Genomic DNA, 12,256 nt, shown 5'->3' with positions numbered 1-12,256 from the left:
TGGGGGGGGGGGGGGGGGGGGGGGGGGGGGGGGGGGGGGGGGGGGTTTGGCTGGTGACACACAGGTAGAATTTTCTGGAGCAGCAAAACCAGTCCCCCCCCCCCACCCATCTACTCTTGTATCATGGAAACGTGAGCAGAAACATTACACCCCTGAGTCCAGACTGCAGTCTAATTATTTTGAGCAATGAAAAGAGAAGGAAAAGGGGAATGAGAGTGAGAGAAAAAAAATGCATGCGAATTGCAATTCTTTCATACAGCCTGCATACAGGGTGTATAACCACAAGCCTGAAAAAAATCCTTACGGCACAATAAAACTGATTGTATCATCACCTTTTTTTCCCCTTACAGGGTGCATTTCTACTACTCTTCACATCACCTCCTAAAAGGAGCATGTACTGCTGGAGTACACAGTGATGGGGAGAAAATAAAAAGGAAAGCGGAGCAGGGATGAGAGGAAAGAGAAGGCGCAGTCAATACCCATTTTTGCCAAGGCATCCTAGTGAAAAAGAGCAAAGAGACAAAAGGAGCAGATGGATGGAGATGGAGCTAATGGTGAAAGAGAGTGTCACAGGGAGTAACAAAAGCAAGAGGGAGTGAGCCGCTGTGAGGGATAGGGAGATTTGGACAAAGACGGGGCATGAATTAGAGGCAGATATGGAAGAAGGGGAAGGAAGATGGAAACTAAGTACAAAGAGGACTGATTGGGGACAGGAAGTGTGGACTTAAACAAAGGGTCAGAACGATAGGAAGCTACAGCAACTGCCTCGCCATCCTCCAAAGCTGTTCCATCACTCATCTGAAGATAAACCACCTCGCTGTCCCCTTTGCTGGGGCCGACCCCGGTCCCCGCTGGCCTTCCAGTGCCGGTCCTACCGCGTCCACTATCTAAGTGTTAATCTAATGGTTTCCATCTTCCCCTCCCCCCCGCACACATTCCGGTCACGGTCTGAGATCTTCCTGCTTACGATGGGTATCTGGCTCACATGTGCTACGTATTCATTTACAAGAAGGTCTAGATTTTCACACACAGATTCTTCCACTGCCAACATGACCTCCGTGTCACCTCATGACTATCACAGTGTGGAAATAAAATTGTGTTGCAAATGCTCTCCCTTCTCCCTTGTTAGCAATATTAAATTGAAAGAAATAATGAGATGCGGATGTGAAGATGGCAGAAAGTAATTGGTTATGATGTGTGTAAACCCGTGATTTTAACTGGACATGATATTCAAATGACTTGGCAGCCGTCCATCAACATGAAAGTGTGGGTAAGCATATTGCAGATTTTGCTGAGCAATAATGTTGGCTTTTCCTCGTGAGTAGGCAACATCAGTGTTTTTGGCAACTGAAGCTGTTTTTGTTTTTTCCACTCAAGCGTTGCTATGCCTCGAGACGTTTCCACTACTGGAAATAAAACGATTTCCATCACTTAATTTTACGGTATCTGTGGTATCAGTGGTAGAAATCAAGAGCAAGATTAACTGTCAGGCTGTCATTCAATCAGTCAACCCTTGCCCTGGCTCTTCTGTCCCTGCACCCTTCCCGAAGTCCCTCCCTTAATCCCACTGTTGTGTGTATTGTGGTGCTCTGTGTCCACCGGGACTGTCATCACTGCCACAATAAACAGGATTAATCAGCGCTGGCATTGGGCATTTTGGTCCAGATGACGCGTGTAATTAAGGAGTAATTGGCATGTCATCTGTACATGAGGAAATATGACATGCACGAGCCAGATGTACTCGTTGTGCCGCCCCCCAACAAGCGGCGCTTGAACAAACGTGTCCTCAAAAGGCTTTTTTTTCCCAGAGATAACTTCCTCTACGCTGCTGACACTCTCACTTCCTTTACATCTTTATTCACCCTGCAAACTCCCTCACATTGTAATTCACTCGCTTATTCATTTATTTACATGCTAACACACTTAAACACTAATTTGCTAACTTATTCATTTATTTACATGCTAACCTACTTACTGCTGCTTGCATTCAGCAACTTATTCATTTATCCACATCCAGGATGACACAGTTACTTTCTTGAGTATTCATTTATTCACGTAGGAAGTCATTACCATTCTCGCTTGCTTAATTAAGAGGCCGTTCTCTTTTCAATTCACACAAAAGGATGGGTTTATGGAGCTCAATATATACTGTAGCCGCACACAATGGGAGATGGCCAAGATGCCCTTTCATGTTTAGGGTCATGCCGGCTGCAACAATAGGTCTGAACTGTCCTTATCTCTCCTTGTAAATGTGAAGCTCCGGAATAAGTCAGAGCCCGATTTCATGGCTCACATGGGAGATGTTAGGATGAACAAAACCGAGGGGAGAGTTTGCCCTTGCACCTTCTATTTTCTTGGTTGTTAGGGAAGTAATAAAAATAAATTCACCAACAGACTTTAAGATAATGCTCTATCTAAGCTCTTATGAAACGTAGCATAGACGCATACCTATTTATTATCATTTCATAGTTACCTAAAGAGTATCCAGAAAGACATATGTCAGCGTAAATGCAATTTTTTACTTAAAATGCAACATTAGGTATGCCAAACATGCACCACCTCCTCTCTACCAATTCAATTGACTCAGGAAAAAGTAATGATCATACACGTTTCTGAATGAATTTTGAATGTACCACACAAACTAAAGAAAGCCCAGCACCACTGAAACAAAGTCTGAGCTGAAGCTGAGCGTGGTGCTTGTTCCAGGATGGGGCGAGCTTGGCAGGGAGTGGGGTCAGCGATGCACTTGGCCGGTAACCTCAGATAGCTGCTGGCTAATTTGCAGTATGCCCCCAATCGCAACAGAAAGCCTAGAGCCACGCTGAGAGAGAGAGAGAGAGAGAGAGAGAGAGAGAGAGGGTGGCAAAGCAAATGGCTCATAGAGATATCCCAGTTGTTTCTCATCAAATCAATTTCACGCCTGTGCCACTAGTTTTTCAGAAATGTGACAAGATGGAGACGGGGAGGAAAAAGACAAAGTAGGAAAAGAGGGGAGAAGGAGATAATGGGGAGGAAGAAAACAACCAGTTTGGAGGTACATAAAGCTGGCAATGTTAATCTCAAGGCCCGTTCCTGGTGCGAGTGATTGCTGTCATGCTGCCTCGTGAACAAACAAATGAGAATCTCTCCAAAGCTAATATCTTCAACTGACAATGTTGCTCACCCACTTCTCAATTTACTGATGCAACACAGAAGTTCTTCCGGCAACTCAGTTGACCTACCTGGTATGTTTGCAGAGAGTTAAAGTAATTTGTTTTCAGCTTTGGAATGGGCAAAATTTGTCGACCTAACTTGTCCCTTTAGTGCAGCTTCCCAGAAGCATATGGTTTGTACATCACCGGCAAGTTCTGTTCTACAACATTCGCATAATTAATGTCAGTGCACTCCTACCTGTGGAATGTTTACTGAAAAGCTTTTTACTGTTTCACTGAAGTTTTGTTACTCTGAATCAGTAGAGTAATAAAACTACAGTTGCCTGTACCATTACTGTTACTTTGTGTCCTTGTTAAAGGTACTGTGTACGTGTCTACGGACACGGTTCTAAGGAAAAGTACCCGATCCACAAAAAAAAAAAAAATTTCCAAAAGGTGTTGCCGTTATCACCAGGTTTTATGGTGCAAAGAAGTCGGTTTATAAAAACTGAGATAGCAAGATATTTTACCTGACAATTGCTTTATGGTTTCTTGTCCAAACACATTTTATAGCAATTTGCATAATTCCCGTCTTTTATCTGTTAGACTTTGAGACGAGCTGTGTGTTGTGCAGCATTCTGATTCAACCGAAAAGCTTTAACGGATTCAGCAGCACATTTAAGAGAAGAAAAATCAGCTCAAAACTGCAGAAAGTACTTAATTTTGTGTAATTCAAAATATATTTGGTTTATACAGTATGTATAGATGCATTCACTGTACATCAACAGCAGGAAGTCCAGTCCTGATAAAAACTCACTGTTCTCTCTGAGCGCCTGATGGAGCTCTTGCTCGGGAAGGGAATCGTCAACAAGACTCCAACTCATTGGACAGTCTTCCATCCAGAGTAATTAATGACAGTGCATTTTTAATTACCCCTGTGTGGCGGTAGGCACTACAGCTTTTGTTTATTGAGCCCCACTGATACCCATATTAACAAAGTTGGGTTAATGATAGAGGTATTTTACTTAATAGCATTTTTATTACTCCCGCTAAGAATGAAGCAATTAATTAACAATGGGCGAATTAAGTTCCTCTCCTGTAATGGCCCACCAACACAGGACATCATTACCAATAGTCAAAATAATTCATAAAGAGAGGAGTCAGGTGGCAGGACGGCGGTAGGAAAAATGAATATTCCCCAGCATACGTTTGATTTTTCATTTTAGAATGGAATAAATTATGAATACGGCCTATCAGCAGACGCGTTGGTGGTACTGCATGCAGAGTGAGCCGCAGGATCAGAGATGCAGTACGTAATGTCATGGATTTGACACAGGTGTCTGGCAAAAAAATATCTAAAAAGGAGAAAGTTTCAGTTGCACAGTATGAGCAGGTGAGTATTATTTGAATGGATAAAGTGGTGAATTAAAGATACACAGATAAATGAAAGAACAACCAAAAGAGAAGGAGAGATGGGAAAGTGAGGGAGAGAACTGAATGTTCAAGAAATGACATCGAATAATAGACCTCAAAGACATATATGAAAGCGCATAATCTTTTAAGCTTTGCATTTGAAGGTAATCTTCCATTAAAGAATACTTGCTATTTCTTTGTGGAGGAGAAATGCAAAGACAGCAGAACTGATGGGGACTATTGGTGTGACTTTGAATAGAGGAAAGACTGAAATGGCAAAAGGGGCAATTTCTCAGGACTTCGGTGGTAAATTCTTTTATTCCAAAAAGGACTACTAAAACAGTGGCTGCTGAGAAATATAATCCCCCACCCGCAACCTCCCAACGCCCAACACACAAACACACACACACACACCCTGAGCCCAAGTACACATGCAACAAAGAGGGAGAGATTAAAGCATTAATTCAGTGAGAGGGAATAGGATCCTGGCATAAATTTAGAGTGAATGTTTGGGGTTATCTTCTCTGCTGACTGCCGTTTCTACTCTCTGTACTCCATTGCACTCCACATGCAAATGTAAATCAGGGTCACATCCTGTATCCTGTAACATATCAGGCTGTAAACTCTTGTTTTCCTTTGATAAGCTCTGTGCGAGGGTGCGTATGCGTGCATTTGCAACCAAACAGGTGCACTCTCGTGTGTTAACGTGGAAAATCACCAAACCGTCCACGTGCACGGCGCTCCTCCCGTATGTGTGTATATTTATGTGGCTGGGGGGTGTCGGTGAACGCGGGGTATTTACATCTCAGAGAGTGCATTTCAAGCTGCGCGGCTTGCCTAAAAAAATGCACCAAACAGAGAGCCTTGTTTGTTTGCTTGTCAGTGCTGGGTGGGATGTACTTTACAAGGCACACCAGCTTTCTCCTGGCGTCACACTGGATACCAGCTGGCAGGCACTGGGGCGCCACTACGTATCGTGCCAGTGTCACAAACGAAGGGGAAAGTGTGCCTCATCATATAGAAAAGTAGTCTGGCAGCCTCCAGTCCTCATTAAAAATGCACTAACGCTGAACGCTCCCATTAATCTAAGCATGCTGTATTTAGCGAGGGTAGCCTTGTGTACAGTCTATAAAACACAGCAATTAAAGCAGGTACTTTTGGCTTCATCAAGGCCTAGTCGAGCGTGATGGGCCAGAAATGTGAAAAATTCCTCCAGCAGCCAAAGCCATATATGAGAACAGCCAGGATGTAGTCCATAGCACTAAGATAGATATGGAACTGGGAGATGGCATGATTTAATCTTGCTCCGGCCTGATAATGGAAAGAAAATCTGTTAATGTTCTATCTACAGTGTTGCAGATAATCATCTCTGGAGGTATCATTTCTTATTTTAAGACATCAGTTACCTCAACACACATCATAAAATGAGATATAAAGAAAATCACTGTAGAAACATATCTTTAGCCTAACATAATGCTAATATGTGAGGGCAAATGCCACTGTGATAATAAAAACGTACAAGTGACAGCATAAAAATGTAGCTTATTTAGGTTATTTGTTTTGCATTCCTTCAGGTAACATGCTTATTGGTGCAGTGCAAGGCAGAGGACATTCAATAACGGCGTCGCTGTCATGACATCATTATGACTGGCTCTATGAACTTCTTTTAGCAGGGGGTTCAAGGAGAAGTGCTAAGATGCAAGCCATCAACGCATGCTTTCTGCAACCCGAGTAGGTTACAACGTAGAGAGATCACATGTGCAGAACTCTTTAAGACTTTGATGATTGCTCAAAGCGATGGGCAGAATAGCTTGTATCGTCCCATCCCATGGCAACAACTGTTTTTCTTCTCCTGCGGTCTACAGCTGGCACAGACACATAAATGCTCCTGGATTTATGTCGTTGTCTGCAGAACCCCTCAACAAGACGCACGTATGGTTTCGAAGGCCGGCCAGGCATCAGTGACAAAACACAGGGGTCTGTTGGCTTTCAGTGGAGAATGGTATAGTTTTTTAGTTCACATGAGCATTTGTTAGGAATCCATTACTAAAGCAGCAGTAAAGAGGACGGAGATCGATACTGGTAGAGTATTGTTGTAACAGTGGTCATATCAGAATTACTTTTAGGCAATTATTTTTTTTAATGTGCATGCCAAGCCACAAGGGATAACAGCATTAGCCACATAAATGGATAATGAGGCCAAGTTCATAATGAAAGGATACATGGTCCACAAAGTAGCATTACAATCCAAAGATGAGAAGTAACAGATGTATCAGGAAGACAGATCCCCTAAACAACATGAATTCACTCCACAGACTTCAATCCATGCTGGAGTGCCTTCCAAATAAACAGGTGTGAATTACTGTGTCACTGTGTGTTTTTGTGGGTCATTCTGTGAGTAAGGCAGGCGAGGCCATGTAAAGCTGTCAACATTTCCATACCCTAATAATAATTACCCTCAATTTGCCCTCTGCCCCACAGGCAGCTGGAGTAAACAGGCCAAGGGTATAACCACCTCTCGTGCAAAGAATGTGATTTCTCATCAGGCGGTGGCCACATGGTATGGGAGATAAATCATTTTCTATATGTATGAGGACTACTGTGCTGCCAAGTGTAACATAAAAAGTCAACTCAGTCTACTGTTGTTTACAAGGTTTACTTTTTATGGATTTTATTTATAGTGGATCATGACCTTGAATAAGATTGGTGAGTCAATAACACAAATTCACTAAGTTGCATTCACTGATCACACTGCAGAACTGTGTCATAATAAATACTTCATATGGATAATGAAACTAGGACATGATTATGTTTAACAGTGAAACTGTAAAGTCTGAATACTGTATAATGACTAATAGCAGTGTGATTTTAATGGGTGCTCCTGCTGCAATGCACTAATTAAAAAATGATTAGTTAGTTCCCTTTCTTTCCTGAATAACAATGTGTGTCATCAAATCTGGGGGCATTGCACATGATAGCCGCAGTACTATCTTGATAATTGAAGTGGCCAACTAGCACCAATGTTATAGTCTGGGAGATACTATTGATGTTCACAGCCCGTGACTTATTATTAACTGACATTTCAACTGCTTTCATGGAGACATGAACTGACAGTGCATCTGCTTTCAGCTCTTACACTACTTTAAGTGCAAACATAGAAACGGACCATTTAGCTGCATACACAACTTTCAAACGCTTTCAGAAATTGCACTTCAACAGACACTTCAAAGCCTTTCAGTAATCCCATTTAGGTTTCATACTTAATGTTGTGTTTTGTGTCTGCGGGAAAGACAGTGTTCAACAACTGACTGATTTCAGTTTCTAGTGATTGACTAAATGAGACATTATAGGATTTGATGATGGGTGCAGGCAAATGTATTTACACCAGGCCAAAGATTCAGGAGGGCCCATACAGAGTGATTAGTGGTGTTTCAACATAAATTGATTAGCACCTAATGTACTATAAGCCACAGCCAGTTATAAAGAGGGTAACGTTTTGCAGCTGGGACGTTACCGTGCCTGGCTGCAAAATCTTGCACATGTTACAGATTCTGGGTTTGGGAATTGAGGTCTGGAAGCATTTGTTGAGGTATGAGCAATATAATACATTTGTCTATGTGTTTTTCAGTGTTATGCTCTCCAACAGTACATCTCCTTGGGGACTGCCAAGCTCAAACCACAACTGTTCCTCAACCGTTTTCACATTCAGTTGGACCAGACTGGGGCAAGGCAATTTGGCTCTCGGACCATCTATACAGTGCCTTGTCTGGGAATGGATTTAGTGATTCTGATCTTTCTTTTTTTGGGCCTATGCTCTTTGTCTCCATTGTGAAGACTCAGGGAAAGAGAGAGAGAGCGAGGGGGAAAAAAAACAAGTTTGACCGAAGCCCAGTCAATTATCTTCCAGGTGTTTGACTGAAGTGATTGTAAGCGATCGCGGCAGTTCCCACGAGCCCTGGACTGAGACGGGCTGGAATTAGCCAGGAACAAAACCCAATTCAGCAGAAGTGAAGAAACAGCAGTTTTGAATATAACCAGGCAGAGAATGCAAAAGAAAAGGCTCCCTGCAGAAGATAAAGTCGAATCTTGGCTCCTTTTTTCCTTTTTCCTCCATTCCCCTGTCACTATCATATAGCCTAGTCTTTTAAACAAACTGTGGGGCTGGAATTGTGTCTGTGGTGCTTCCAATACCTTATTGTGTGGAGGTTAATTACTGGCAAGGCATGAGAAAATTACATTCTCAAAATAAAGTATTATGATTGGCCCTTCTGCTGGCTATTTTAAGTAATGCATGGTCTTCATACAAGATAGCTGGGAAACCAGATTTTTAGACTTGTTCGATATCAAGTAACCTCGTTTCAAGTCCTCTATTAAGGCGACTATTCTGACTTGCAAATTACCTTTCTTTCCCAGGCCCCAAACACCATTTCCTCACGAAGATTAAGTTATAGCCTGTACTTGAGTGCACACAGTGTTGTAATAACACAGGACACTTTTCTATTGATAGCAGTGAATTTCCTTATGTCTTTTCACATATCTCCCTGAGAGAATTCAGTCATGCTGAAGGGCACCATTTCTGTAGGATGTTGTGGAGATTGACATTTAGAAATGGGGAGTAGGAAAGGGGTGGATTTCTCAAGCACAACCTGCAGTGATGTAAGCTAATGCTCGTAGGTCTAGCCTGAGCTACCTGCTGCAGGAGACCTGGCACATTCCTCAAGTCAATCCTTAACCACTAAAGAATGGTTAACTGGGTGAGGACTTTAACTTCAGTGAGGAGTCTAAGCAGCATCCTGCTTAGGTTTGCATGAATCTTATGATAGGAGGCCCCAGTTCCCAGGCAATGATTGTGCATTTTCCTCCCTGCTGGAATCTTATTTACTCTCGCCTTCCACATGAGATGGCCACGTCAAGCATGGTTTGCGTCCTCTGCGTTTTCGCTCGAATGCTCGTGCTGCACGCCAGCTCGCACACATCAGGGATAATAAATATGAAGCCTGGGGAAACTGGCTTTGCCTGGCGTGGCAAGGCTGGAGGTATCTGACGAACTGGCCATCCAGAGTCAAAGGGCACATCACGTGCAAGTTAGCGCAGCTTTGGACTGTGATGAGCATGTACTCACAATGATTCCAAGGGCTTTGAGGCATTGGGCTTGTTCAACATCGCCCCGAAAAAAAAATTCCAGACCCCACCAGCAAATTCTCACACATATACACACCCAAAGCGCGTAGACCCATAACCAGAAAATGTCATCTAGATGTTCTTTTTAAATAATAGATGAGCAAGTCTTTTTGTTATGGCTCTATTTGGTTAGCTTGTCTTGACTTGAAAGAACGCGTTTTCTTTCATTCATAATACTCCATGTCACTCCTCACAGTTCAATGATCAAACATGACTGCATGTTTGTGTTTGTGGGTTTAACCAATATGGTTGAACGCACACAAGCATCCAGCCAGTCACTCCTGAATGTCTCTGAACAACAGCTTTCTCCCTTCCTGAATCAGATTTCAAGGTGGTCTCACACTGAGCTGTGGTAAAAACAGAGGGAATGAGGGTGATGAAAGGTCCATATGTCCCTGGCAAACGCCTTCACGGGATGAACGTGGCTTGAGAAGCTCCTGCGAAAAATAAATGCCTGGGCCAGGCGGCACCTCAGGTTGTTGATGGAGTGTGACATTCTACAAGGAATGAACCTCCTTTCTTTTTAATGACCCTCTCATATGCAAACTCGTCTCTACCATCAAGCTCATTCATTGTGTCACCTTCTGCGCACAGTGGTGTCACCCCCTGGCCCCAGTTTTCACACATTAGGTACCTTAATGTCCACAGCAATGTGGGCATATTTGAAATTTGTTGCAAAAATATGTTGCAAAGGTTTTGTCCACGTTGGCATCTAGTACTCGTTTCCAAAAACTCGGCAGTCCTGTGATGCCAAAACAATAGATACCCGGTAAGCTAGCACTCAAACTGAAAAATGTCACTGTATACATCAGGTAACACATTCAGTATGTTGAGATCTACTGTGCATATACAGTGATATACGGAGATAATGATACATTCTCTGTGTACAGTATGTTGTTGCAGTTAATGATAATCCATGAGCCTCTTGGTTTTCATGCTTTCAGTAACTCCCTTAGTAATGAGCAGCTATTGCCACTGTGTTGAGCACAGCATCTGCCAGTGATTACTTTATAACAGTGTTGCCAATTCTTTGACATCAGTGAACTGACAGCAACTCCCACATCCCTAAGAAACAGGCTGGAGATGACTTACTGAGACTTGTGAATTCACCACAAATGACAGAACAACAGACTTTCATTTGGTGCCTATGAGTGACCATGTCGACAGTAACAGCGTGCAGCTACACTATATAAATAGACCAGACATGCCTTTTATTTAAATATATCATAACGGCCGGTTACTGTAATTGTTCCTGCAAATATTCAACTGATAACATCAGCAATGTAAGACTGCTTCAAGAAACAAAAGGTAGGAATGACCGTATGTTAGTAAAATAAAATGGTAACTGAGCTAAAGATAAACATGTTAGCTGTTATTTTAAGTATTTGTGACATATGCAAATTCATTTCCTTGTAATGTTTGCTAGCTTAAAATTCAGATAGGATGTAGTAAAATAATAATAAAGAATCAACAAATATAACTATACTATATAATAATAATCCAACCAGTGGCCTCAAAATGCAGAGCCATGTCTGCATCATTAATTGCCTTTGTAAGTTGTTCAGACTGACATTTGCACTGCATGAAAGAAACAGCACTCATAGTAATATATAAAAAGCTGGGTTTTTGCTTCTGATACACCTTAATATTCATTAATTCACAATATTTCACCTTCTCACCAATACCTGACACATCTCCACCAACACAATCCCTTACAAATGTTTTTCACCCTTTTTGGTCTTTATGTCTACAAATAATCGATGCTAACCCATGCTGTCATAAATGTGTAACTCCTCGCTTCCTGAGCAGTAGAGGAATAGTCACATAGTTGGAAAACGTTAAACTGAGCTATTGAGGTTTCAATCAGTGATCACACTGAGAATTTTCATAGTGAATAATGTGCTTGAAGTCAGCAGAGAAATGTCAAGTTTAGTAAACGTGATCTACAGGTGAAAATGAAATTCTTACAGTGCTTCTTTTTTATTTCTTGTTGCTGTGTCTATCCACGTCTATCATGGCAAAACACCTTCACCAAGGCTCTACTGAAAACAGAGAATATTGACACGTCCTCTACTGCAACAAATGGAAAAGACTGATCGAACCCAAATGAATTTGGAATTGCTGCAGTCTCGTCGGGATTTGTCTCTGAAAATGTAACCCAGTTACGAGGGGTGAGCGTGTGCCAGAGACAGAAAGAGATAAAAAAAAAAAAAAAACAGAACCATTAAAATAGAAACTGTCTGTACTTTAATACACAGTGGAAGAAACAGAAGCTGGGGCGTGCCAGCAAGCAAGATAGATTGACAAAGTCGTCACTGGCGGAAGCTCAGGGCTTTCACAGCCATAGCCAAAACCTGTTTGTAACATCTTATTTCCAGCATGTACCCAGGGGCCACTTCCGTGTGTCTTAGAAGGCTGTGCTTTGCAGCCACACTAGCGTGAACCCCCTGATGGCTGGCAGAGCCCTCTGATCTGGCTGCTCACACTCTAGTCCACACTCTGGGGATCACGGATAAAGGACCCTTTTCCCT

The sequence above is a fragment of the Micropterus dolomieu genome, linkage group LG12 (assembly GCF_021292245.1).
Source record: "Micropterus dolomieu isolate WLL.071019.BEF.003 ecotype Adirondacks linkage group LG12, ASM2129224v1, whole genome shotgun sequence".
Taxonomy (NCBI): Eukaryota; Metazoa; Chordata; class Actinopteri; order Centrarchiformes; family Centrarchidae; genus Micropterus; species Micropterus dolomieu.
The sequence above is the reverse complement of the archived record's forward strand: the minus strand, read 5'-3'. Positions refer to the sequence as shown.